This window comes from Eretmochelys imbricata, chromosome 6 (assembly GCF_965152235.1).
Source record: "Eretmochelys imbricata isolate rEreImb1 chromosome 6, rEreImb1.hap1, whole genome shotgun sequence".
Classification (NCBI taxonomy): domain Eukaryota; kingdom Metazoa; phylum Chordata; order Testudines; family Cheloniidae; genus Eretmochelys; species Eretmochelys imbricata.
In genome coordinates, this window is record NC_135577.1 from 111956763 (window position 1) to 111982766 (window position 26004).

A 26004-nucleotide genomic window follows, 5' to 3' on the forward strand; every position below is an offset into this window, starting at 1 on the left:
TTAGGTCCATCAATAGCTGTTAGCCAAGATAGTCAAAGATGTAACTCTATGCTCGGGGTGACTTTAACCTCCCACTGCCAGAAGCCCAGAGGTGAAGACGGTTTTCCTGAAGCTCTGGTCCTGGCCATTGTTGGAAGACAGGAGGCTGGGCTAGATTGAGCATTTGTTTGAGCCACTATGGTCATTCTTATTCTAGATGACAAGAACTGCAGAGAAGAAGGCTCTTGGATTTACTGAGGTGAGATCGTGTAGCAGCACAAAGAGAGTGTTGGTGTGCTATAAGAGTAGAGGGAACTGGGAAGGCAAGAGTAGGAGGAGGCGGCTTGTGATATTTGCCTAAAGGGTCCATGAGGTGTTTTAAAAATGAGGGGAATGTTGAACTGCCTGCTGAAACAAACTGAGAGCCTGCGTAGTTGCTTGAGGATGGGAGAGGGGCTCCTACTTGTTCGTATTTATGAGAAGAGGGAACAACACTGCACGTGCTGAAGTCTAGGGTTTGGGGAATTGATAGAGAAGAAAAGTGTAATATTTAAGATTAGAGGCGATTTCAGCAGAGCAGGACTCAAGGTAGTACTATGTAATGTTGCCAAGACGCTTGGGATACTATTTTGATGCTGTTACTGTATATGGATTCTGCAGAGATCAGTTCTGTTCAATATCTTAATCAATGATTTAGATAATGGCATAGAGAGTACACTTATAAAGTTTGCTGACAATACCAAGCTGGGAAGGGTTGCAAGTCCTTTGAAGGATAGGATTAAAATTCAAAATGATCTGGACAAACTGGAGAAATGCTCTGAAGTAAATTGGATGAAATTTAATAAGGACAAATGCAAAGTACTCCACTTAGGAAGGAACAATCAGTTGCACACATGCAAAATGGGAAATGACTGCCTAGGAAGGAGTACTGTGGAAAGGGATCTGGGGGTCCTAGTGGATCACAAGTTAAATATGAGTCAACAGTGCAACACTGTTGCAAAAAAAGCAAACATCATTCTGGGATGCATTAGCAGGACTATTGTAAGCAAGACACAAGAAGTAATTCTTCCGCTCTACTCTGTGCTGATTAGGCCTCAACTGGAGTATTGTGTCCAGTTCTGGGCGTCACATTTCAGGAAAGATGTGGACAAATTGGAGAAAGTCCAGAGAAGAACAACAAAAATGATAAAAGGTCTAGAAAAAATGACCTGTGAGGGAAGATTGAAAAAATTGGGTTTGTTTAGTCTTGAGAGGAGAAGACTGAGAGGGGACATAACAGTTTTCAAGTACATAAAATGTTGTTACAAGGAGGGAGAAAAAATGTTCTTGTTAACCTCTGAAGATAAAACAAGAAACACTGAGCTTAAATTGCAGCAAGGGAGGTTTAGGTTGGACATTAGGATAATCTTCCTAACCATCAAAGTGGTTAAACACTGGAATAAATTGTCTAGGGAGGTTGTGGAATCTCCATCATTGGGGATTTTTAAAAGCAGGTTGGACAAACACCTGTGAAGGATGGTCTAGATCAGGGGTCGGAAACCTGTGGCACGCATGCCAAAGGCAGCTCTCGAGTCGATTTTTACTGGCACGCTGCTGCCAGCTGGGGTCCCAGCTGCTGCCCCTGCTCAGCCTGCTGCTGGCCTAGATGGACGGATCTCTGGGCTGGCAGCAGGCTGAGCAGGGCTAGTGGCTGGGACCCCGGCTGGCAGGGGCCGGCGGATGGAATCCCAGACTGGCAGTGGGCTGAGCGACTCAGCCTGCTGCTGGTCTGGGGTTCAATCTGCCACCCGCACTGTTGGTCTGGTGTTCCATCTGCCACCCGCGCTGCTGATCTGGGGTTCCAGCTGCCAGCCCCTGCCAGCCGGAGTCCCAGCCGCCGGCACCGCTCAGCCTGCTGCCATTCTGGGGTTCTGTCAGGGGGGCCCTTGTAAATTTAAAATTTATTACGGGCACTTGAAACCTTAAATTAATGAAGACTCGGCACATCACTTCTCAAAGGTTGCTGATCCTTGGTCTAGATAATACTTAATCCTGCCTCGAGCGCAGGGGAGAGGACTAGATGACCTCTCGAGGTCCCTTCCAGTTCTATGATTCTATGATGCTTTATAAACACACAATATGGCCCCATCCTACAGATTTTACAAACTTCCTCTCTGAATTAGGTTTACAGAAGGCGATTATATGGGAAAAGACGGAAGGTCAGAAGCATGGATGGTTAAACACCTGCACAGTGGAACCAAATGGAGAACTAGGTCTAGGACAGAGACGGGATTATATTTCAGCAAGCTCTGATTGCTCATCTCAAGCACTTCTAGAGCTGAGAGATTTAGCTGAGAGAAGCAAGCTTATGTTTCTTTGGTCATGCTTATGAGGTTGCAGAGGCTCATGTGAGTCCACTGTCTTTGTGCCCTGCAAAGGACAATCTCACATTTATATACAATACAAACGTTTCCAGGCCTTTTTTGTGTGACAATAGCTTAACAAAATGTAAACCAATTGAAAGGGCTATGCAGCAGGGCTCTCCTTTCATAGACTCCAAGGCCCAAAGGGACTGTTGTGACTATCTAGTCTGATCTCCTGTATAACACAGGCCAGAGAACTTCCCCCTATAGTTTCTAAAGCAGATCTTTTAGAGAAACATCCAATCTTGATTTAAACATTGCTGGCGACGGAGAATCTGCAGCAATCCTAGTAAATTGTTCTGCAGCTGGAGGCCTAAAGATCCCCCTACTTCTCTCACACACACTAATATTTTATGTGAAAAATCAGTTGTTCAAGGTGTGTTCCACAGAATCCTGTCATTACTCTGCTTAAAATTCTCAGGCTGGCCCTGTGCGTACAGAGTGACATTCATGGACAGAAATTGGTTACATCTGTGGGGAGATAGGAAAAAATGTTCTCAACCCACCAAAAATGCCCTGTCTGACTCTGCTTGTGAAACTATTCAGCTCGAAGTATGCCTGCAAATGCTCTGACAGCAGCTGCTGCTGGCACAGCATAGGAATTACTAGGCTGGATCAGACCAGCGGTCCACATATTCTGATAGGGGACAGAGGCAGATGTTTCAGAACCCTTGCTGTAGGCATATGTGGAATAAACTGCACCCCATGTAGGTCTCCTCTTGCTAATAGTCAGAGTTAGCGAAAGCCCTGAAGCAGAAGGTTTTAATATCCCTTCCAAAAAATGTTGTCATTAACTATAACCGCTCTGGATATTCTTGATATTCATGGAAATGTCCAATCCAGTGCCCCTCAAACTGTGGGGGGCCGCCGCATAGGGGTGCATGGAGGAACATTCGGGGGGGGAGGGGCTTTGCCCCCATCCTCAACCCCCAACCACGACCCTGGCTGCTGCCAGCCTCGGCCCCTGGCCATGCCTCCATTCCCGGCCCCAGACCTGCCCCCTGCTGCAGCCCCGTTACTCTGCACGCCTCCCTCCCACCCCAAGATGCTCCCTGCCCCAGCTCCTGGGGGTGCTAGGACAAAGGTGGGGGGGTGGTGCAACCCTGAAAAGTTTTGGGACCACAGGCCCAATCCCTTTTTGAACCTTAAATTCTTGGCCTTCCTGCATCTCCTCCCACAGCCTCCCTTCCTCCCTCCTTCTCTTCCCCTGCCATTTATTCTAGAAAACTCATCAAGCTGCTACTGCCTACTGGGAGTCCTGGCAGCCAGTAGGTGTTTTCTAGCCCGATCCAAGCCTGGAGTCTGAAGAGGTGGTCCTCGGGGGTCCTTCAATTACCAGCCAAAAAAAAGACACAGACTGTCCCAGAGCATATTGGGAAATCTCCCTGGAGACCCGTGCTCCAGCCAGTCATAATCTTAATTCTGAGAGAAGCTATCCCTTTAAAACTGCCATAGAGACAGGCCTCCCACAGCTTTCCTTTCCACAGGGGAAAGCCTGCAGCTCCTTTGGTGCCAGCGTTACTGAGCAAAGCCCAGAATAGTGCTCCGTCAAAAGGAGGAAGCTGCCTGTACCCTCAGTAAAGTAATTCATCCCAGGGCTGCCCTCACCAAGGCTTTGTGGAGAAGGGAGTAAAGAACCTTCTGGCTGAGCCCCCATTAAAGCTTGTCCAAAGATATTTGAGGAGCCCCCTACACTAACTCCCACCACAGGCAGTGATGGGGCTGGGTTAACGTTGCTCTTAATAGCCTCCCCCAACATGATGGGGATGGCAGAAGGGCACTGAAGAGTTCATGGTGGCTCCTGTTAATAGCTGATGTAAAAGTTGCACAAAGGAGAAGCCGTTTGCTATTCACACATTGTTCAGGTTCTACAAAACCCAGGAGCTATGCTACATGTTCTTTGTGGTGCTGGGGGTTGTGCCTTTAAGGGCTGAGCTTCCCAGAGTGTCTGGTTGAGGCACTGTGAAGCTCTTGTTGTGATGCTCAGCCAGTTGGAACCAGGCCCAGAATAAAGCAAAGCTCTTGGGAGCACCATAAGCACTGAGTGATCACTGAACACCATGTTATTGGGCATCATCCGCTGGCACCATATCTAGTAACTACTTCCATATATGCAGACATGGAGCACTCTGAATAGCAGGCAAGACCTCCCCACCCCTGACATTTCCTTTAAGCAGAGCTTGCAAATAGCTACTCTGTGTTGGGAGGTTGAGTTTTTGTTGGGATGAGGTGAATCAATCTTCTCAGGGGTGGGGGTGAGGCCCTGGGACTTCAGTTCACACCGTTTCCCCCCAAGACAAATTGATTCAACCTGTCCCAAAGGGCATCACTCTGCAGGCTGTGGTGGGCAGCAGGGAGGAAGAGTCCAGCCCAGGGGTTCTTCTCACCATCCCCCACCCTTAGCTCAGGGGGGTGTACAAAGACCTTTGCTGTTTCCCCCAAGCCTTGTAGGAATATGCTTGGGAAATTCTTCACCTTCCTCCTCCCCAGGCCTGGAGGGGATGGGGGCATTGCGGGACAGAGGTTTTCTGAGGGGCACTCCAAACCTCCTATCAGGCTGACGGGAGTGGGAGGCCATTGGGAAGATCCTCTCTGCCTAGGGCACGGGCATCCTCTTCCCTTTCCTGGTGTCCATGCCTGCCCTGTATTCTGAGGCCCTGTTCAGCAGTGTCTGTACCATACAATGGAGATGGCTGCCAGCTTTGGGTGCAGAGGGGCAGCTGGAGGAGACCTTGTGGGGAAAGCAAGTGCTGAGAAACCAGTTTCTATGCCGGTTCTAAAGAGAAAGCATCTCCTTCCAGATCACAGAGAAGAATTCTTTAAATAAAGCTTTGCCTGGAAATTTCCCAGTACTGCTGTGGTCCTGTCAAACCATAGTCTTGCCTTCTGTCCCAAGATGCCCTTGCCACAGGGGCTGGGACTGAGGCAATACTCACAGCTCCCTAAATCTTCCCCATTGGCCTATAGAGATCGACTTCCTGACTCTCTACACCAGCTAGACTCTTCCTGACTCCTGTCCACCTCCAGAACCACCTGCTGTCCACCTGACCAGCCACTCCACAGCCAGAGACCACAGGATGACTCCCAGCCACCATTCCAGCTTCTGCAAGAAAAAAGGGGAGCCTCCACTAGGTGCTGGGGAGTGGGAAGTCTGGTGGGTTTGAGCAGCTAGACCAGAGGACAGTGGAAGGATTTATTGGGCAGCAGAGAAGTGTGGAAATGATGGATTTCTGAGGAGCAAAAGAGAATAGTATAAATAGAAGGGTATTTCTGGGAAAGGGGAAGAATATTTTACCCAGGGAAAGTCGCATGTATCTCTGACTGAGATAGAAAATTTAAGGGAGCCCTTAGCTAAAATATTTGGCATCACACTATTGCTTGGACAAGGCAGCAGAGAGAGTGGGCAGGGGAGGAGTCATTAAAGGTGTCAAGTGATTGCAGTGAGCTATGAAATACCTCAGGGAAATTATTAGCTCTGGCTGTAAATACTCCTCTAAATTGCAGCAAACTGGATGCAATCATAACTTAGATACTGCAAACAAATGGTCACTCATTCAACTACTAAGCCTGGCTGTTAAACCACAATTAGTGTAACGGTGTTGTACCTCAAGGAGCCATAGTTGGCTTTCTATTTTGCGTCTCTATTTATAGAAATATTCTAACACTCTTATGACCAATATATTAAAAGCTAGCAAAGCACATTCCAAATAGCAACACAGTTCTTCAGCAAGCATTAGAAAGAGTGGCCTATTAGTTGCACTGCAACTAACTGAGCCCAAATATTGGAAACGCTTTCTCATGGTAACAACCTTAACAATAAATAAGGCACAGTTTGAAATATTTCTTATTAGAAGGAAGAGATCTGGGGAATTAGGCGGCTGCTATTTGTTTTATATATTTGTCCTCATGTTGCAGAGTAAAATATAGTCTTATTCAAGTGGTTGCCGGTGTGTATTCCACTCTGGTGTGCGTGCGCCCATCGCACTGAAGCTGAAGAACTTTGTGTAGCAGCACTCGCCAGGGCAGTCCATGCCACCTGCCTAGGTAACCCATTCCAGTGCTTCACCACCCTTTACTAGTGAAATAGTTTTTCCTAATATCCAACCTACACCTCCCCCACTGCAACTTGGGACCATTACTCCTTGTTCTGTCATCTGCTACCACTGAGAACAGTCTAGATCCATCCTCTTTGGAACCCCCCTTCAGGTAGTTGAAGGCTGCTATCAAATCCCCCCTCACTCTTCTCTTCTGCAGACTAAATAAGCCCAGTTCCCTCAGCTGCTCTTCATAAGCCATATGCCCCAGCCCCCTAATAATTTTCGTTGCCCTCCTCTGAACTCTCTCCAATTTGTCCACATCCTTTTTGTAGTGGGGGATCTCTTCACTGAGGAGAAGAAACTGTTCTGCTTTCTCTGGTCTTCTGAGGAAGAGAACTCACACGACACTGATCATAGCCACTCCAGAACTTGGAGAGATTTGTCCTCCTCTTTTAAGATGAGTGCAGGGCATCACGGGGATTCCTTGAGAGCTGGGCTGTCTACCCACTCTCTGGTACTTAGAATAGCTTCGTTAGGCACTGTAGAGTCAACTCTCGTACTGTCCATTGAGCATCTGCTGAGTCTGGCACCAACGACATCGGTTTCAGCACTGACCATATTGACCCCACAGGCTTATCAGACAGCACCAGATGTACTTTGCCTCTATGTCCCTGACTCTCCTTTTATACAGGATTCCTCAACTGTGGTGACTTCTTCTGCAGCCTTGGGATTGCACTGACTGACTGTTTCAGACTATAGGCAGTTGCCAGTGTCATCTTCAGCACCACTTAAAAATCAGATTGCAGAGGCAAAATCGGTCCCCTTCTCAGCACTAAGAGCTGTTGGTACCAATACTATCGTCAGCCCCCATGATAATTTCAGCTTCTACATTTTCAATGCAGACCAGTTCTTCAGATTCAGTACTGACCTCTGCTCCAGTACTGATGTCCGTTGTGGGGCCAATTGTTAGTGTAGCCTCAATGTCTCTGCTGGTACTCAAGGTGCTGGCTACCATACCATCTTTGGTACCAATGCTGCCCACATATTGGACCTCAGATGGGTCTGGGAGTTTGCTGGCTCTGGCGGGTGGCTCCTCCATTGCTGTTGGACTGCCATCTTCTTCCTCTTCCTCTCCTTCCAAGTACCAACTTCAGAAGTCTTCTAGGCCTCCAGGGGATCACTAGTGGTTCTAGGACTGGCACCATTCCTGCAGTAGGGATAGATGTTCTTGACCCAGTACCTAAAGGCCTCTGATGCCATATTCTTTCCCACAGTGTCCTCCCTGGGACCTTTGCGATGCTCTTTGATCTTCAAGGTCGCAATCCTCTGCTTAATCCAGAACAAGGTCACTGACCCCTTCTGTTGTCTCGCCTCCCAACCCAAATAGGCAGGAGATATATAAAATATTGCTCCCTCAGAGCTGGTTACTCCTGAGAGAATCGTGCACCAAAAATTTAAAATTCTGCACCAGAAAATTAAAAATTATGCACACAACATTTTTAAATTCTGCAAATTTTGTGTATCAAAAAATAAATGTGGCTCCAGCATGGCCGTGGGGAGCACAGGCCCCTGGCTGCATTGAGGTGGGAGATCACCCTGAAACCCCCACCTCTCCCGGTACAGGGAGTTGGCAGTGAGGCTGCACCTGACCCTGACACAGTGCAAGGGCTGGGTCTGCCCCAGAAACATCTTGGAGCCCTGCCCCTCTGAGCCAGGTGCACCAGGTGTGGGTGGGCAGGCTCAGCCCCGCAGGATCCAAGTGTGGAGGGGCTTAGTGGGGTGGGATCCAGGTGTAGGGTGAGAAGTTTTTGTGTGGGGCAATCTGGGTGTGGACAGCTCAGTGGGAGATCTGGATGTACAGGAACTCGTTGGGGGGTTCTGGGTGCAGGGGCAATGGGACACTGCGGGGGATCCAGGTGAAGGTGGTTGGGGCTCAGCATGTGGGGGTCTGGGTGTGGGGAGATGGGGCTTGGTGTGGGGGGGTCCAGGTGCTGGGGGAATGGGGCTGGGGGGGATCCAGGTGCAACTGTTGGGGATCAGTGGGGTGGGGGTCTCGGGGGTGGGAGGCTTGTCGGAGTGGTCCGGGGGTATGGCTTCTCAGGGTGAGGGTTCGATGGGCCTGTTTAACGGGGGAGCCCCAGCTGCTGTGAAGGGGATGCCACATGCTGGGCTCCTGCTTCCCCCCACAATTCCCCTGTCCCCTTTTCTTCTCCATCCCCCTTCCCTCACTCCCACATTTCCCTCCCCCTGTCCTATTTCACTCCCCTTCCTTTCCCACTGCCTCTTCCCCCTACCCCCTTGTCCCCCCCTTTTGGTTATTTCCCCTGCCCTCCCCCCCTTACCCAGCCCCACTGTGGGCACTCGCTGTTGCACAGAAAACTGGAAGCTCCCAGCACACAGAAGCGGAGTGCTACTGGCACTAGGACCCAGGAGGCGGTGTTCAGCTGCAGAGTCAGCGGAGCAGAGATGCAGTCTTCCTCAGCTGGGCAGCTCTGTGCTTGCAGAAATGAGAGGTGGGGGGTAGTGGCAAATAATCCTGTGTGCCCCACATCATGCCTCACCTCTTTGGAGGGGGCAATCCGCCCACCTCTCCACCCCCAAAACGGCACTCATTGTTGTCCCTCCACCCCCCCGCATGGCTTCCCTTTGTTTCCCTGCCATTTTCTGCAGGAACCACAGGAATTCTGCGGGTGCGCAGTCACGCAGAATCTCTCCAGGAGTATAGTCATCTGAACAAGTATTGCAGGAGCAGGCTTTTCCACAGGTGATTCCATCGGCTACACTTCCTTCCTCATCTTCCTCAGTAGATGATTCCACCATGCCAGATTCATTTTCTCCTGTTCCTGAAGACTTTAAGTCATATCAAGAAATTCTGAGGAGAATGGCTACAGCGTTGGCCATCCAGGCTGAGTTTGTTCACAAGAATACCCAGAGGTTAGTGGACATCTTCAACCCTAGGGAGAGTAGCTCTCCCTATAAATGAAGTTCCGTTGGAATCTGCAAAGAACTTGTGGCATTCCCCTGCTTCTTTGCTTCCCACAGCAAAATGTACAGATAAGCATAGAGATAAGATACAGATAAGCATAGTACTGCAAGGATTTGAGTGCTTCCATTCACACCCAGTCCCTAATTCGTTTGTCAAAATGGCTGTGAATGAGAAGTTGCAACAAAGGAGATACGAGTTGATGCCTAAAGATAAGGAGTCTGAGTCCAAGAAAGATGTTTCTCTACCTCATCGCTATAGAGGCATTGGAATATGGTTTTGTAAATTGGAATGTCGTGTCTAAATTTACTGATAAATTTCCAGAAGTCGCCAGGGAAGAATTTAAGGCAGTCATCACTGAAGGTCATCTAGTGGTTAACGTCACTAAAAGAAAAGGAGTACTTGTGGCACCTTAGAGACTAACCAATTTATTTGAGCATAAGCTTTCATGAGCTACAGCTCACTTCATTGGATGTTACTCTGAAACCTAACATGCCACTGCAATTGGTACTGGACGTAGCAGCAGTACGTCCTCCAGGCTTATGGCCTCAGCTGTAACAATGAGAAGCGTTTCTTAGTTTCAGAGCTCTGGCGTAGCCTTCAAGCTTCAACAAAGTATAGAGGACTCACCCTTTGATGGGCAATTTTTGTTTTCTGAAAAAAATGATGAGATGCTGCATTCTTTTAAGGATTCCCAAGCCACTCTGTATCATTGGGAGTTCATTCCCCAGCAGTTAAGAGACGTCATTACAGTGGTCAGCAACAACAGCAGCCATACCATCAGTATTCCTAATGGTATTTTAGACAGGCAGGTTATCCTGCTAGGCAGCAAGCCTTCTCCAGGAGGAAACAGGGGAGAAGGCCTTCTGGTTTTAACTTTAGTCAACCAGCGTGTCCTCCGTCAGCTTTGGGCAAGCCGGCAATTTGACTCTTCCATCAAGGGCAGCATATCAGTTATCAACTTCCCAACCATATTCCCTCCATTTGTGGACAGGCTATTCTACTTCTACGGGACTTGGGAAATTATAACCAGAGACAAATGGGTCCTAACCCCTGTGAGATTGGGTTACACCATCCAATTCCTGTCCATTCCCTACCCCATCCCTTTTCTGGGACCCCTCTCACAAGTCACTGCTTCTTCAGCAGATTCAAACTGTGCACTTCAGAAGCCAAAGAAGAAATTCCCTTTCAGCATCAGCTAAAAGGATTCTAATCCTGTTTCTTCCTGATCCCCAAGTCTAAGGGAGGGGTGAGTCCTGTTCTCAACTACTCAGGTCTCAACAAATACATCAAATATGTGAGATTCTGCATGGTAACCCTAACTACAATTCTTCCCACATTGGATCACAATGGCTGGTTTGCTGCCCTCGATCTTCAGGATGCCTACTTCCATGTAGTGATTTTCCTAAGCCACAGTTAGTTTCTGAGATCTGTAGTGGCAGGTCAATGTTATCAATACATGGTACCCCACTTCGGCTTATTGTCAGCACCGCGTGCATGACTGTAGAGCAGCTTATCTCAGAAGACTGGGAATTCACATCTTTCCTTAATTGGATGATTGGCTAGTGAGGGGCAAGTCTGAAGACCAAGTACTCTGTCTCATCCAATTCACACTAGGTCTCTTTGATTGGCTGGGACTGATTTTGAACATGAGAAAGTCAACATTAATTCCGACACAAAAAATTGAGTTCCTTGTGGCCCTCCTAGAGTCTGAGTTTGAGGGCCTTTCTCCTACAACAGCGATTGCAAACAATTTATCATTTGTGTCGGTTCCTCAAATGTCAGCCTTCAACTACATTTCATGCATGCTTGAAGTCAGTAGGCCATCTGGCTATGTGATTTATATAGTCCAGCATGCAAGATTACAACTTCATCCTCTTCAAAACTGGTTGAAATTAGTCTGTCTCCTGAATTGTGAGTCACTGAACAGCCTCGTCAGAGTGCCACCAAAGGCACTGGAATCCCTGGAGTCGTGGACAGATCAGAGCAATGTACGCAAGGATGTGTCAGTTGCCCTTTCTCCACTGATCAGGACTATAGTTACTGATGTCCTCACAATAGGTTGGGGAGAATGTCAAGAAACTTCAAAAGTTCAGGGCTTCTGGACAGAACTGGAAACTTCATTACATATCAGTGTCCTGGAACTTCAAGCAATTTACAATTTGTGCTGAGTCTTTCTGGCTAGCATTGAAGGTACAGCTGACTACATACTTACCAACAATACCACCGAAACATACTATGTGGAAAAGCAAGGAGAAGCCCACTTCAACCACCTCCATCATGAAGAAATAAAGTTGTGGCATTTTTGCATCGAAGAAGGCATCATTCCCATGGCCACCTGCTTACTGGGTGCTCAGAATCAGTTGGCTGATCACCCTCAACAGGAATTTCTCACAGAATCATGAATGGTCCCTGAAGAGCAGCATTCTGAGGTCCATCTTCAGGGAATGGGGCATTCCAACTGTTGACCTGTTTGCAACAAAGGACAAGAACTGTCATTAATTTTGCTCTTGAGCGAGTCTCAGTCCAGGCTCTTTAACTGACACCTTCTGTGTCAATTGGGGATGAGTGCTAATGTGTGCCTTCCCCTCGATCCCACTCATCCCTCATGTTGTTCTCAAACTGAAGCTGGATCATGCCAAAATGATACTTGCTATGCCGGTCTGGCTGAGGCAACGTTTATTCCCCAACCTTCAAAGTCAGTCAGTCAAGCTTTCCAGACCTCTTCCCCTCCTTCCCGACATACTGACCGAACACCATGGGTGCCCTGCATCTCATGGTTACCTGAGGAGGAAGGATGATGTTCAGAGTCAGTCCAACATATCCTAATTAATAGTGGAAAACCTTCTATGAGGACTACCTGCTTGGATGAGTGGAAATGTTTTTCGGGTTGGTCACTGGATTGGGGAATTCGGCTGATGCTAGCCCGCATTCAGGACTTTTTAGTTTACCTATTACATCTTAAGTCCTCGGGTCTGTGTCTCAGCTCATTGGGGGTCCATTTAGCGGTGATCTCAGCATTTCATCCTCCCATCCAAAGGAAGTTGTTTTCAGTGGTGCAAGTAAGCCAGTACAATCAGGTACGCCGTACCATTAAGACATATCTTGCTGGTATGCTGTACTGGAAAGACACATTTTCAAACCTGCAGGGCTCTCCCCAGAACCACAGCAGCAAAATGAGCAGAACATGGAGCTGCCACTCCCAGGAGCCAGCGCTCTGCGCTGGCAGCTCCTCTGGCACAGCTGTATCGCCCCCCAGCCCCACCTTGAGCCCTTCCACGCAGCTGGGTCTCGTGTCTGGGGTCTGTACAGCCCTGCTGGAGGATGGGGCTGGGGTAGTACAGCCATGCCGGAGGAGCTGCTGGCATGGGGCACTGGCTCCTGGGAGCAGCGACCCCACGTTCTGCTCCTTTCGCCGCTGCAGTTCCCAGGAGAGCCCCGCGGTTCAGCAGATACTGATTTCTGTCCACATGTATCCGCATCCAAAAGTATAAATTTATATCCGCACAGGGCTCTAGTCACGGAACATTTTTTGTGAGGCAGGTCGGGGTTGGTACCATATCAGTAAGAGTTAAAACCTACTTGCACCACTGGTTGTTTTCTTCCAGCTCCATGGTAGTCAGATTTCTGAAGGGTGTTTTCCATGGCTTTCCACCTGTAAAAGAAGTAGTCTCCCTGTGGGACCTTAACACTGTGCTAGCTGCTCCCAAGGGACCACCATTTGAGCCCATAGCAACTTGTTCTCTGTCCCCCCTTTGTCAAAAGTCAGCCTTTCTTATTGCCATAACATTCATGAGGAGAGTAAGTGCACTGCAGTCCTTAATGACAGGGCCTCCATCTATGCAGGTTTTTCAGAGGCAAGGCAGCCTTAAGGCCACAAGCTAATTTTTTGTCAAAAGTTTCACCTTAACTGAACAATATACTTACCTGTATTCTCTCCCAACCCTCACTTGAATGCACATGGGCAGTGACTTCGAACATTGGATGTGAGAGGATCCTTGGCATTGTATCTGGGAAGGACTAAACCATTTTGTTCATTGCTTCAACTTTTTGGCTGCTATGTGGATCGGATGAAGGGTCAGGCAGTTTCCACACAGATGGTTTCCAGGTGGATTTCTTTCCTGCATTTTGACAGCATATGGGGTAGCTCAGGCCACACCTCCCACAGAGACTGGTGGTTTATTCAACCAGGGCCCAAGTGGCTTTGGTCACATTTCTCAATGATGTTTTTATATTGGTCATTTGCAGGACCACTGCCTGGTCTCCTTTACCAAACCTATGCTATTATGACTGCCTCTAGATCAGATGCAAACATTGGAAAGGCGGATTTGCATTCACTGTTTAAATATATGCCAAACCCCACCTCCTTCTGTTGCCGCTTGTGAGCCACCTAAGTGAAATACATGTCTGCAACCATTCCAAGAAGAAAAACAGATCCCTACCTGTATTGTAACTGTTGTTCTTCAAGATGTGGGTGCAGATGTGTATTCCATGACCAGCCCTCTGTCCCATCTGTGTTGGAGTCTCAATTCCAGTGTGAAGGAACTGAAGGGGGTGGGGGTGGCATTGCCCTTAAATAGACTAAGAAGGGGCCATGAGGCATGGGAACATGTTACTACTCCAAAGTGTACTGTTAAGCAAAGTTCTGTGGCTTCGGCACACTGGGAGTGCGCACAACTGAGTGGAAAACACATCTGTACTCGCATCTCAAAGAACAGTTCCATTACAGGTAAGAAACCATTTGTTTTAATGGAAGGTGCTATAGGAAAGTATTACTAGAGGGGCAGATACCTAGTTGCTTGTGGAGGCCAAGCAGTGCATCCAGTGAGAGAGAGCGGCATAGTAAACTGCTGCCTGTGTCATGTGTAGGCAGAAACAGGGTCACCAAAGAGATTTTTCTGCCTGTGGCACCAAATGGGCATTCTATGGGCCAAGGGTGCTGGACCTAGAGATACTCGGGGTGCGGTAGCACCACTTGACGTGAAGTAGTAATTACAACCAAAGACGTGGTTTCCATCAGATACAGGGTTTACAGTTTTGTTCAACAGCTTTCAGCACCCCACTATAAAAATTGTTTCAGCGCCACTGGGTGGGCCTGTATTTCCTCTCACTTACACCACTAGAAATCGGGCTTTGCTCGCTTTTCAGTTTTCACCAAAATCAACAGGGTTTTGCCCATTGTTGCCTAGAACATTCCCTGTCTGTAAAGCATTCTAAAATTTCAAATGTCCTCTAGCTGAGTGTGTGTGTGGGGCATTGCTTTGCTTGGCCAGTTATAAGTGGGTTCTGATTTCTTTATTTTATTATTTAGTGCCTAGCAGCCTGAGTCATGGAGTAGGAACCCCATTGTGCAAGGCACCGTACGAACACACAACAAAGAGTCTTTGCCCCAAGAAGCTTACAATCCAAGTATAAAGACGAGACAACAGATGGATATGGGTATGAGTACAAGGAAACAAAGAGACAGTATTGGTCCGCATGATAGGCAGCGGCCTCTGCCAATTAGCAGTTGTCAAGGTTTGTAGGCATCACAGCAAAAGGATTTGAAGGATGTGGAAGGATTTGAAGGTGAATAATGAGGTAGCTTTCTGGAGGGTTACAGGGAGCTACTCCAAAGCATGAGGGGCCGCATGGGAGAAACACAGCAGTGTTTGGTTGAACAATTAACAAGTGGATAGTGGAGACTAGCATCATGGGCTGATCAGAGGCAAGCAGTGACAGCTCAGTAGTAAATGAGAAATAATGGACAAGATGGGGATTGACTGTGAAGGGTTTTGTTTGATATAACAGACGGGAGGGGCAGTGAGGGGGATTCAAAGACAGGGGCGGTATGGTCAAAGCGGCGGGCTAGGAAAATGATCTTTGCAGCAGCATTCTGGATGGATATTAGCTGGGCAAGACTGTATTTGCCAAGGCTGGAGAGAAGAACATTGCAGTTATTGGGCTGCAAGACGATGAGAGCCTGGGTGACTTGTTTTCTCACTTTTGCTTAGAACTTTGAGTTTTCCATGGTCATCTTACCCTCTTACTGCAGCTACCCTCTTACTGTTTGCTCCTGCACAGCCACACTGGGACCCGAAAGCACTTCAACCCCATGATACTCTGGCTGAACCTGTGCCCCCTGCAATGCATCTGTCTAGTCTACGGCATGTGTGGCTCAATCAAAGGAAGGAAATATCCCCCTAGCGTCAGAGTGTGACTCCCACTCAGCATATTTTCTTTGGAAAGGTCCCATTCCTAAGAAAGACCATATTAAATTTCTCTCCAGAAAGCTTCCGAATATACCCAGATGAGAGTAGGGTTTGATTTAAATGGGTTTGCAATGCCATTAGTGCAGCTCAGGGACGCACGTCTGAAATATCTCTTCCTGAAAATAATACTTTTAATTTCATTTTCATGTAAAATAAAGAAGGTATTAGAAAATGAAGACCAAATGGATCACAGTAAAATGTGGACTAATGACTACCCATTTCATTTGTTGTTGTCTCTTTATTTTGTAAGTTTGTGAAACTGAATTGCACTAACTTTCCCCTCTTTCCTGTGGTTATGTGTAATCTGAGGGGACCCTGCACACATGTGAGTCAGCATGAAACAATTTTAAATTAGCAAAGTGTGAAATACTTTGCCTGTGGGATTTACCTTTTGCTGTGTATTGAGTTATCCTGGCCTGCCCTTTATCCCTCCTGTGCAGCAGCTTCAGCCTTTGATCTGGCTTGGAAGCAGAAAACAATTTGTTTAGTCTAATTGGGAGAGGCGCTCCTCCATTTTATTATGAAACTCCTCCGTTCTAAATGTATTAGTTCCCAATCACTGAGAGTGACATCTGCTTAGCACTCTGGCACAGGGTCTCTTCAAACCTAGCATTGGACACTCCCTGCCTCAGTTTCCCCATTCATGAAAGCTGGCAGCTCAGCTCATTGGCCAGCTGTTTCAGTGAAGCTTCCACTGTCAGTGTCTCCTTCCCTTTCCCCACAAAGGCAGTTATTATTCAAACACAAACACAGTTTGACATCAGTCAATACATGTACACCAGGTCCTGCTGCCAGACCCCTCCTAAGACCTGTGCCTCAAAGCCATCCACTTGTCCTGCCGCAGGTCTTCCCAGTCAGGTTTTTTCACCTAGATGATGTGGCAAGACTCCTTCCCCAATCCAGGGTGCCCTGAAGAAGCCTCCCTAATCTCTCTGTAGTTCTCCCTCAAACTGAGCCCTATCCATTGGTCCTTTGGCTTAGTTTTTATGACTGCCTTCTCACTGAGGCAGCCATTTTGCTCCAGGTCTTATCTTCCACCTAAATTGCTCCTGCCTGACAGAGCCCACATGGCATATCACCAGGTTGCCAATAGGAGAATACTCATCCCTCCATTAATAAATGTACACTGTAACAGATTCTGTCCCTCAGGATAGGATATAGCTTTCTTATTGTAAATAATAGCAATTAAATATAGGGCTGAACTAGATTTTGATCCTGCTCCAAACTTCACTCAGCTGTATAATGGCCTGCAATGAAGACCCAAATCTGAGCAACCTTGAACTTTGTGAAAGTTCAGATTCAGATTGTATCTGTAATTAAATTGTGTGACTCAGACCCGTCTCTAATAATGACCAAAACAAACAATAGCCCTTTGCCCTTTCTCAACCCCGTGCAAAGGTTAATTAAATATTCAGTGACACCAGCAAGAACAACAGTCATAACCACAGCTCCTCGCTTCTCTGTGAGCTGAGATTGTCACCCTAGTTTGTAGTGTCCAGGAAGTAGGGGAGAGAGGCCTATTGCTATATGAATGCCATCATTATTGCAGGGGACTGTACAAATCAGCATATGAAGTGATTGCTGCCCCAAGGACTTTTCAATAACAAGTGGATGCACAGTGCACTGGAAGAGGGTCTAATCCAGTGGGTATACAGGTTTGTTATTGACCATCTAGCTTTTTGATGGGTTATCCAACACTCATCCCCCTGGTACGGTATAGAGTCGCCAAGTTGGCACAATTCACTCTGAATTGGTAGTCGTTAGGCTCTCAGCCCCAGAAACTAATGTACATCAAATTGGGTACTTCCTGTCGTTGTGCAGGAATCAATTACAGCAGCATGCCTTGTAACTGGCTTGTCACTGTAACTGATCCAAGTCTAGTTACAGAGATGCTTTATTTGCTAGGCATGTAGAGTGTATGGGGTACAGACAGCCGTCCACTTGCCTGTATTTACCATGGAGTCAGTTGTTGCATTTTAAGTCTTTTAAAAAAAAAAAAACTGTCAGACTACGAACTCCTCATAAAGTACTATTCTGAAAACAAGAGCTGGTTGCCAGAGGGACTAAAGCTGTGTATGGTGACCGGATGTCTGCCACCCTGAGCGAAGCACTGCAGCCAAGTTAACAGTCCAACCGAGGAATCTGCTTTTTTTAAGTGTCTAGCTAATAATAATACCACTTTAATTAGCAGTGTCTGTACTTCTTAATTTCTCCTCCGAATGGTTCGGATCATAGACGTTAGCGATGAGACGACTAGTTCAGTCTTTTCTGCAGAGGATGTGAGGGAGATTCCTGCACTTGAACTGTTCCTTTTAGGTGACAAATCTGAGACACTGTCCCAGATTGGGGTGTCCATGGAGGAGGTTTTGGAACAAATTGATAAAGTAAACAGTAATAAGCCCCCAGGGCCAGGAGTTCTGAAGGAACGCAAATATGAAATTGCAGAACTATTAACTGTGGTTTGTAACCTACCGCTTAAATCAGCCTCTGTACCAGGTGACTAGTGGATAGCTAATGAAATGTTGATTTTTAAAAAAGGCTCCAGGATAAGCCTGAATTCAGTACTGGGCAAATTGGCTGAAACTATAGTAAAGAACAGAATTATTAGACACATAGATGTATACAATATGTTGGGGAAGAGTCAACCCAGGTTTTGTAATTGGATATCATGCTTCGCAAGTCTACTAGAATTCTTTACAAGTATAAAAGGGAGCATCCCCGATCAGTCTGGACTGACCGCTGGGGCGGAAGGACGTCCGTTGCAGGTTTTCGCCTCAGAGCAGTGACAGCCCCCGAACGCAGAAGCCGGGGGTGCCAAGACTCCGGCAGATGCCCTGATGCCTGAGGACACCACAAGGATTTCGGAGCCACTGGGACCAGCCCAGGCAGAGGAACCCGGGAACCCTGAAGTCACCCAGATTATGGATGCAGGAGTCACTGTAGGAAGTAACCCAAGGGAGGGACTAGCCATAGTCCCAAGCATAGTTGGCATGTTGCGGTTGGATCCCTGCTGACTTGATGGCAGCAAGTGAGTTTGCCATGAGGGCCCTGGGCTGGGACCCAGCAGAGCAGGGCGGGTCCAAGTCCCCCTATGCCAGCCACCTTCTCCTCCCACCCCTTGTCAGGCCGTCAGGCCACACCATGCTGCTAAACAGGATATCTCTACTGACTCTGGCCTCTAGGCCTTACAGCCCTGCAGAATAGGGTCACTCTTCTGATTTTAGCCCTTAGGCCTCACTGCTTGGAGACAGAGGGTGGCTTGAAGGATGGGGTGCACTCACCCTGCACTGGACGGGGTTCCCCAACCCCGTCACAACCTCTATCATATCCCTTATTAGTCGTCTCTTTTCCGAGCTGAAAAGTCCCAGTCTTCTTATCTCTCCTCATATGAAAGCTGTTCCATACTGCTAATAATTTTTGTTGCCCTTCTCTGTACCTTTTCCAATCCTAATATATCTTTTTTTGAGTTGGGGCAACCAGAATGGCAAGCAGTGTTCAAGATGTGGGCATACCATGGATTTGTTTAGTGGCATTATGATATTTTCTGTCTTATTATATAGCCTTTTCCTAATGGTTCCCAACATTCTGTTCGCTTTTTTGAGTGCCGCTGTACATAGAGCGGATGTTTCCAGAGAACTATCCAAAATGATGCCAAGATCTCTTTCTTGAGTGATAACAGTTAATTTAGACCCCATCATTTTACGTATAGTTGGGATTATGTTTTTTCATGTGCATTACTTTGCATTTATCACCATTTAATTTCATCTGCCATTTTGTTGCACAGTCACCCAGTTTAGTGAGAACCCTTTGTAACTCTTTACGGTCAACTTTGGACTTCACTATCTTGAGTAATTTTGTATCACCTGCAAACTTTGCCACCTCACTGTTCTCCTCCTTTTCCAGATCATTTAGGAATATGTAGAACGTTACTGGTCCCAGTACAGATTCTTGTGGGACCCCACTGTTTACCTCTCTCCACTGTGAAAACTGACTCTTTGTTTCCTATCTTTAACCAGTCACTGAGCTATGAATGGATCTTCCCTCTTATCCCATGATTGCCTGCTTTGCTTAAGAGCCTTTGGTGAGGGACCTTGTCAAAGGCTTTCTGGAAGTCCAAGTACCCTATATCCACTGAACCACCCTTGTCCACATGTTTGTTGTGCATGCCCAGTAGGGACATGGGTGCATGGCTTCCTCAGCCCACAATGAGGAATTAACCCTTTCCTGTCCGGTGTGGGGTGAGTGCACCCCGTCACAGAGGTCTGTAAAATCATGAATGGTATGGAGAAAGTGACTAAGGAAGTGTTATGTAAGTGTTATGCGGGGGTCGCACAATGAAATTAATAGGCAGCAGTTTAAAACAAACATAAAGAAGTAGTTCTTCACACAATGCACAGTCCAGGGTTGTGAAGGTTAAAACTATAACAGGCTTCAAAAAAGAACTAGATAAGTTCATGGAGGATAGGTCCATCAATGGCTATTAGCCAGGATGGTCAGGGATGGAATATCATTCTCTGAGTGTCCCGAGCTTCTGTTTGCCAGAGGCTGGCAGTGGACGTCGGGGGATGAATCACTTGAGGAGGGATAGCTCTGTGGTTTGAGCATTGGCCTGCTAAACCCAGGATTGTGAGTTCATTCCTTGAGGGGGCCATTTAGGGATCTGGGGCAAAAATTGGAGATTGGTCCTGCTTTGAGCAGGGGGTTGGACTAGATGACCTCCTGAGATCCCTTCTAACCCTGATATTCTATGATTTCTTGTTCTGTTTGTTCCCTCTGAAGCACCTGGCATTGGCCACTGTCAGAAGACATGATAATGGACTAGATGGACCATTGGTCTGATCCAGTATGGCCATTCTTCTGTTCAGTAAGATCAAGGCTACTGCTTGTAAGGACAATATATACAGTATTCCCTGGTGGAAAACATTAGCAGATGTTCAATTGATATTACAGTGCAGTGCAGTCCAACTGCCCTGAATTTGCACTGATAATATACTTCAACAGATCTAAAGCTGTATTCCTGGCTAGCTCCCTGAGGCCAGGTGTACACGTGGCTTTGTCAGCCAGGCGTGTGATGAGGTGTGATTTGTGATCAACATAACTGTGCTGGTAAAAGCCCTAGTGTAGTCAGGGTTATGCTAGCAGAACTGCGCTTTTGCTGGTATTGTTTGTTTTGCTCAGGGAAGACGGGAATAAGCTATACTGGCCGGGGGCAGTGAGTTATACGGGCCCGTGGTGCTCGTGCTCCAGCAATATTTGGGGTTCCCGGCTCCACCAATGTTCGGGGCCTGGTCGCTCCCACGGCCCGGCCTGCTGCCCCTGTGCGCCTCCCCTGAGCGTCCCTGCCTGCGCCCTGGCCAGCTGCCCCCTGCAGCTCTGCGCTGCCAGCTCCTGGCATCAACTGCCGCCACAGGATTCTAGTGCCCCCCACCCCAACCACTAGCGCCAGGGCAGGCTGCCCCTGCCCTTCTGCCTTGGACCGATGGACCCTTCCCTTTTCTGGCAGGACCCTCCACCAGCACAGGGGACCCTCCCCCCCCGCCAGCCCACAGTCACCGCTCCTGCCCCACACTGGACAAGGGGCAGCCCCATCCCCCCACCCCGAGTGAGGCTACAGCGAGGGGCAGCAGCAGGAGAGGAGGCGCACACGTGATGGCAGCCCCCTCCCTCCTGCACCTATGGCAGGGGAGGCAAGGGGGCTTCCTGGACATGTGCAGTGACAGTGGTGCGAGGTGAGTGTGCTGCTGGGGGGTAAGAGGGGGTTCCCCTCCCGCACAGCTCACTGCTGCCAGTGGGGAGAGGGCTGGGGGGAGTCCTCCTCTCTGGCCCCATCCATGGCCCCGCCCCACCCCAAAGCCGGCACCTCCAGCCAGAGCCCTCACTCCCCCCCCCACACCTCTGCTCCAGCCCTGAGCCCCCTCCTGCACTGTGAACCCCTCATCCCCAGCCCCACCCCGCAGCCCTCACCCCTGCACCCCAACCCTCTGCCTGAGCCCCTTCTACACCACAAACCCCTCATCACTAGCCCCACCCTAGAGCCCTCACATTTTTACATTATTTTAAAAAATATATAACAGTTTACAAGGCAGGTGTGGGGGGCGGGACTTGGACCTGTTCTGGGCACCACCAAAAATTATACAAACCTGCCGCCCCTGATACTGGCTGAAGTGCACTTTGTCCACGCTAGTCGTGCTTTGCCAATATAGCATACCTGTATAGCTGTACTGGCAAAACATTCCTAGGATAGATCTGACCACAGCCTCAAACCTTTCTAACCCTTCCAGCAGTGTGTCGTCAGGTTGTGTAATGTGTCCAAGGGTAGCACAAGTGCCATTTTTAGGAATTATGCTGTATCCTTAAGTAAATCTCAGGGCAGGTTAAGGATTTTCAACCCATTTCCTGGTCATGCCGTACTGATGGCTGATTCTGAAGCTGCGGGATTTGAAAGCAGCCACGTGTTACTGTAGGACTGGAGGAGAATTAGTAAAATTTGCTGCAGAATTCTCACATCCTTGCAGCAGGGATAAGTCCTGCATTCCAGGGGCCTCTGATTCAGCTGTTTCTCCTACAGATCTAGACTGCCATCAGTACCGGTTGATTAGAATATAATGGAATACGGAGCTGGTTTCCTAAAAGCTGTTGTTCAGAGTGATTTTTCTAAAAGCTGTTATTTAATGAAATCAACACACAATATTATTACACGCTACATTGTTTGTAGGCTTTCAGCCATGCCAAGAATTGTGGCAACATTATTTAGCCTGCCACCACATATGTTGTTGATGCTATTTGTGCAAAATATCATAATCCTGCTAAACCATAGCAACAAATGCGGATGTGCTAAGAAGGAATCAGATCCTATCTGTGGGACTTAGCTTAATGTCAGCAGAAAGATGGCTCCACGCGTTCTGTTTTTACCTATTCTGTGTAATTTATTTGCATGCAAGGATAACTACAGCACAGCCTTCCCACTCCCCTCCCGGCAACAGCCTGTAACACACTATGCTAAAATGAAATCCAAAGTGTAAGTCTGCAGAAGCAACGAAAGCAGCGCTCAGGCTGGGTCCAGTCAACCTTCACTCACCGATTGTGCCAAAATATTCCAGTAGATATTTTTGTACTGTAAGAATTCCCCCTAAAAGCCCCCCTTCAATCCCCTCTGTGTTAATATAACAGTATTTACAAAGTGAATAAGTAAATAATGTTGCTGTTGAATCCCTAACATTTGCATGGTTTTATTTTTTGTGATTTTTTTTTTTTTTAACTGGGTACCCTTGACATTGCACTAACATAGATTTGGTATTTCCTTGCCTTTTAACTGAAATTAAAAAAAAAAAAGAGAGAACAATTGGGCTTTGGTTAATAATGTTATTGATTAAATGGTCCCAATTAATCAGTGACCTTCCCAGCTCATTAAAACGAATAGGTTGGTGGAGGAGGCGAGGGTTCCTTTCTTTGCAGCTATTTTTTTGGCTGGAGACTGCTTTCTGCAGGGCTACATGGATAGGACAGCAGCATGCTGGTCATTATTATATAAATAATAAGTTTTGCAATAAGAAAAAAAATAAAAATATTTTATTTTTTTAATGAGAGCTTGGTATTTGCAGGCTGCAGCAAATATTGTGATGATGATTATTTAATATTTGTATTACAGGAGCACTTTGGGGCCCTTGTCTCATCAGTTGGGGCTTCTCTGGATTTGTTTATGTTAGACTTTTTGATCTTGTCTTCAAGAGAAAAAAAAAAAAAGTGCGCTCTTAACTCAAGTTAGCTAACTCCAGGGAAAACCCTAGCAACGACGATGCAGTTTGTAGTTCTCACACGAGCGAATAGGTCAAGTTATAGACTATAGGGGAGCGCAGGGTTTACCTTGACCTGCTAACGCACATGAAAACTAAAACTGCATTGTGTTCATTAGGGTTTTACTTGTGTTAATTTAAGTTAAGAATTCACCTTTTATCCAACTGGAGATGCACCCTGCAGGAGGCGGGGGAAGGTTCAGCAGAGTTAAGGTATATTCATTGAGATAACTGATTGATTGAAAAATCCACTACTTTTTTTCCCCAGATAGACAGAGTTCAGGGGTAAACTTCAAGTATTCACATCCTCCTGAAACAGAAATGTGTGGGTTGTCCAGATTAGTATATACAAACCGGTTAGTCACCATGAGTTGATTGCCAAATATCTCTAGTTAAAAGTCTTGTGTTAGACATACCCTTTGGACTAGGCGCTGTACATATATATGCACATGCTATGTACTGTAGGTATACAGGCAGCCCCTGTCCTGAATGCAAGACAGGCAAAGGCTGGAATCAAGGCCGTGATATTACCCCACGGAGTGGAGGCACAGAGAGACTAAGGCACAGATTTTTAAAGGTATTTAACCATTGCTTTGCTCAGCATTGCAAGGCCTAACTGACTGAACTGGTTAAGTCCCATTTTTCAAAAGTGACCTAGGTACTGAAGCTCCTTAAGTACCTTTCACATTTTCACTTAAAACACCTCTGTCTTTAATAATAATTAATAATTAATAAAAAAGACTGTTAGTGAGACCTTAGAGAAAAAAATCTCTATTTTTCTCCAGTATGTTTATAGTTTGTGTTTGACAGCATTTTGTGAACCATCACTGTCATTGCTACCTTATGTACAGTCAATTATTCAGTTGCTCTGTTTTGTGTGGGTCTTGTACAGATCAAAAGGGAATTTTCTTAACATAAAGCAAATATTAGAAACCCACAAGAACTGGCAGCTGTGGAAAGGAGGAGGCGTAGTCCGGGAGATTACTTTTAACTAATTTTCTGAAGTTGCCTGGATTTCAAACGGATGCTATTCCATTACATTCCCTAACTAAAAATGTTTACAAATAAAAGGAAACAAAAGCAATGTGTGGATTTTCTTGTCTAAACAATGCAGCCTTGCTCAGATTATGCAAATGAATCTTGTATGCTTATTAGTCTTCCTGCTACAAAATCTCTTGCAAAATAATTACAGAAATTTCCCCTTTTTTTTGTTTAAATAGATTTTGTGGTGTTAGATTAACATCTGTCCATATAGCACATTTTCCCTTTTGTTTCATACTACAATAGTCACTTTCAAAAGCATGGCATAGACTAGAGTCCTATTTATTTTAATAGGATTTTTCATGATGCAAATAATGTGCAAAGCTCATATGTCAGTTCAGTTCTATGGATCTAAAGGGCACCTTTTGAGCTGCAAAGTTAGCTCATTTAGATAATTATGTAGGTGCTAGTGAGCATCACTTTGAAATTCAAACAATAAACTGCGAGGGAAAACTTGAATCATCTTTGTTTTCACACATTTTGGAATGTCCACAGAAAATTCAAAGTGGTAAGGCAGAAAGAAGTGGTGTGTATGTGTTCATATAACTCTTACGATCAATCTTTCAGTTCACTTCAGTGGACCCTGCTATCTCCTTTGCAAACACTGTGGTGAGAATAGGATGTTATTCTCATTCTTGTGATGCTGCAGGACTGCTTTTACTTATGTGTCAAGGGAAATGCAAGGTTTCATTTAGACAAGACCCCACTTACGTGATTTGTGCAGTAATCATACAGCTGAAGTTAGTGAAGTATCATACATTGATGCAGTGAGAATATGGAAATTCAGGGTGGAATTGTAAAGAATCTATTGATCCAACTATACAAGCAGTAGGGTGTGGAATCCTGGTACCAATGAAGTCAATAGAAATTTTGCCACTGACTTTAGTGGAGCCAGGATTTCACCCTAGAAGTCTCGTCCTTCAGCACCCAAAACACACACCTTTATCACTTGAGCTAAAAGAGAGCTCCTGTGGCTGTTGATAGTAATTAGGTCCCTTATCTTCTCTGAGTCAGTCACTAGAAAGCAATATCACTCATTCATACACACAAAGCCAATATGCTATGGTGTGTCAAAAGGCTACTGTGGCCTACTCCAGTGCCTCTGTAAGCTGGTAAGTGTAGACATGGCCTAAGTGTAACCGAGGTCTGAATGAGCTCTCCCCTGTCAGCTAGTCATGAGCTGGGAGGAAAAGGCTTCAGGACCAGACTCTATTTACATGAACACACCCACTCTGCCTAGGTATCCAGCAGACAGAGCTGTGTTGCCAAAGTGATCAATTTTGGCTGGTGTTGGGTTACGATGAAATTATCCTTATTGTATGAGTAGAAGGCAGCAGAAGTGTACTTAGCCTGTCCTGATTGAGGGCTGTCCTCAAAAGAACTGAATTCGCTAATCAGGGAGTTCAGATCCCAGTGGAGGGAGGGAGGGAGATCATGGGGAAAGTGGTTTCTACCTGGTGGTGTGGGCTCTGCCTAAGTCAAGGGCACCATTTGACCTGCCCCTCTCTCCTGTTTAAA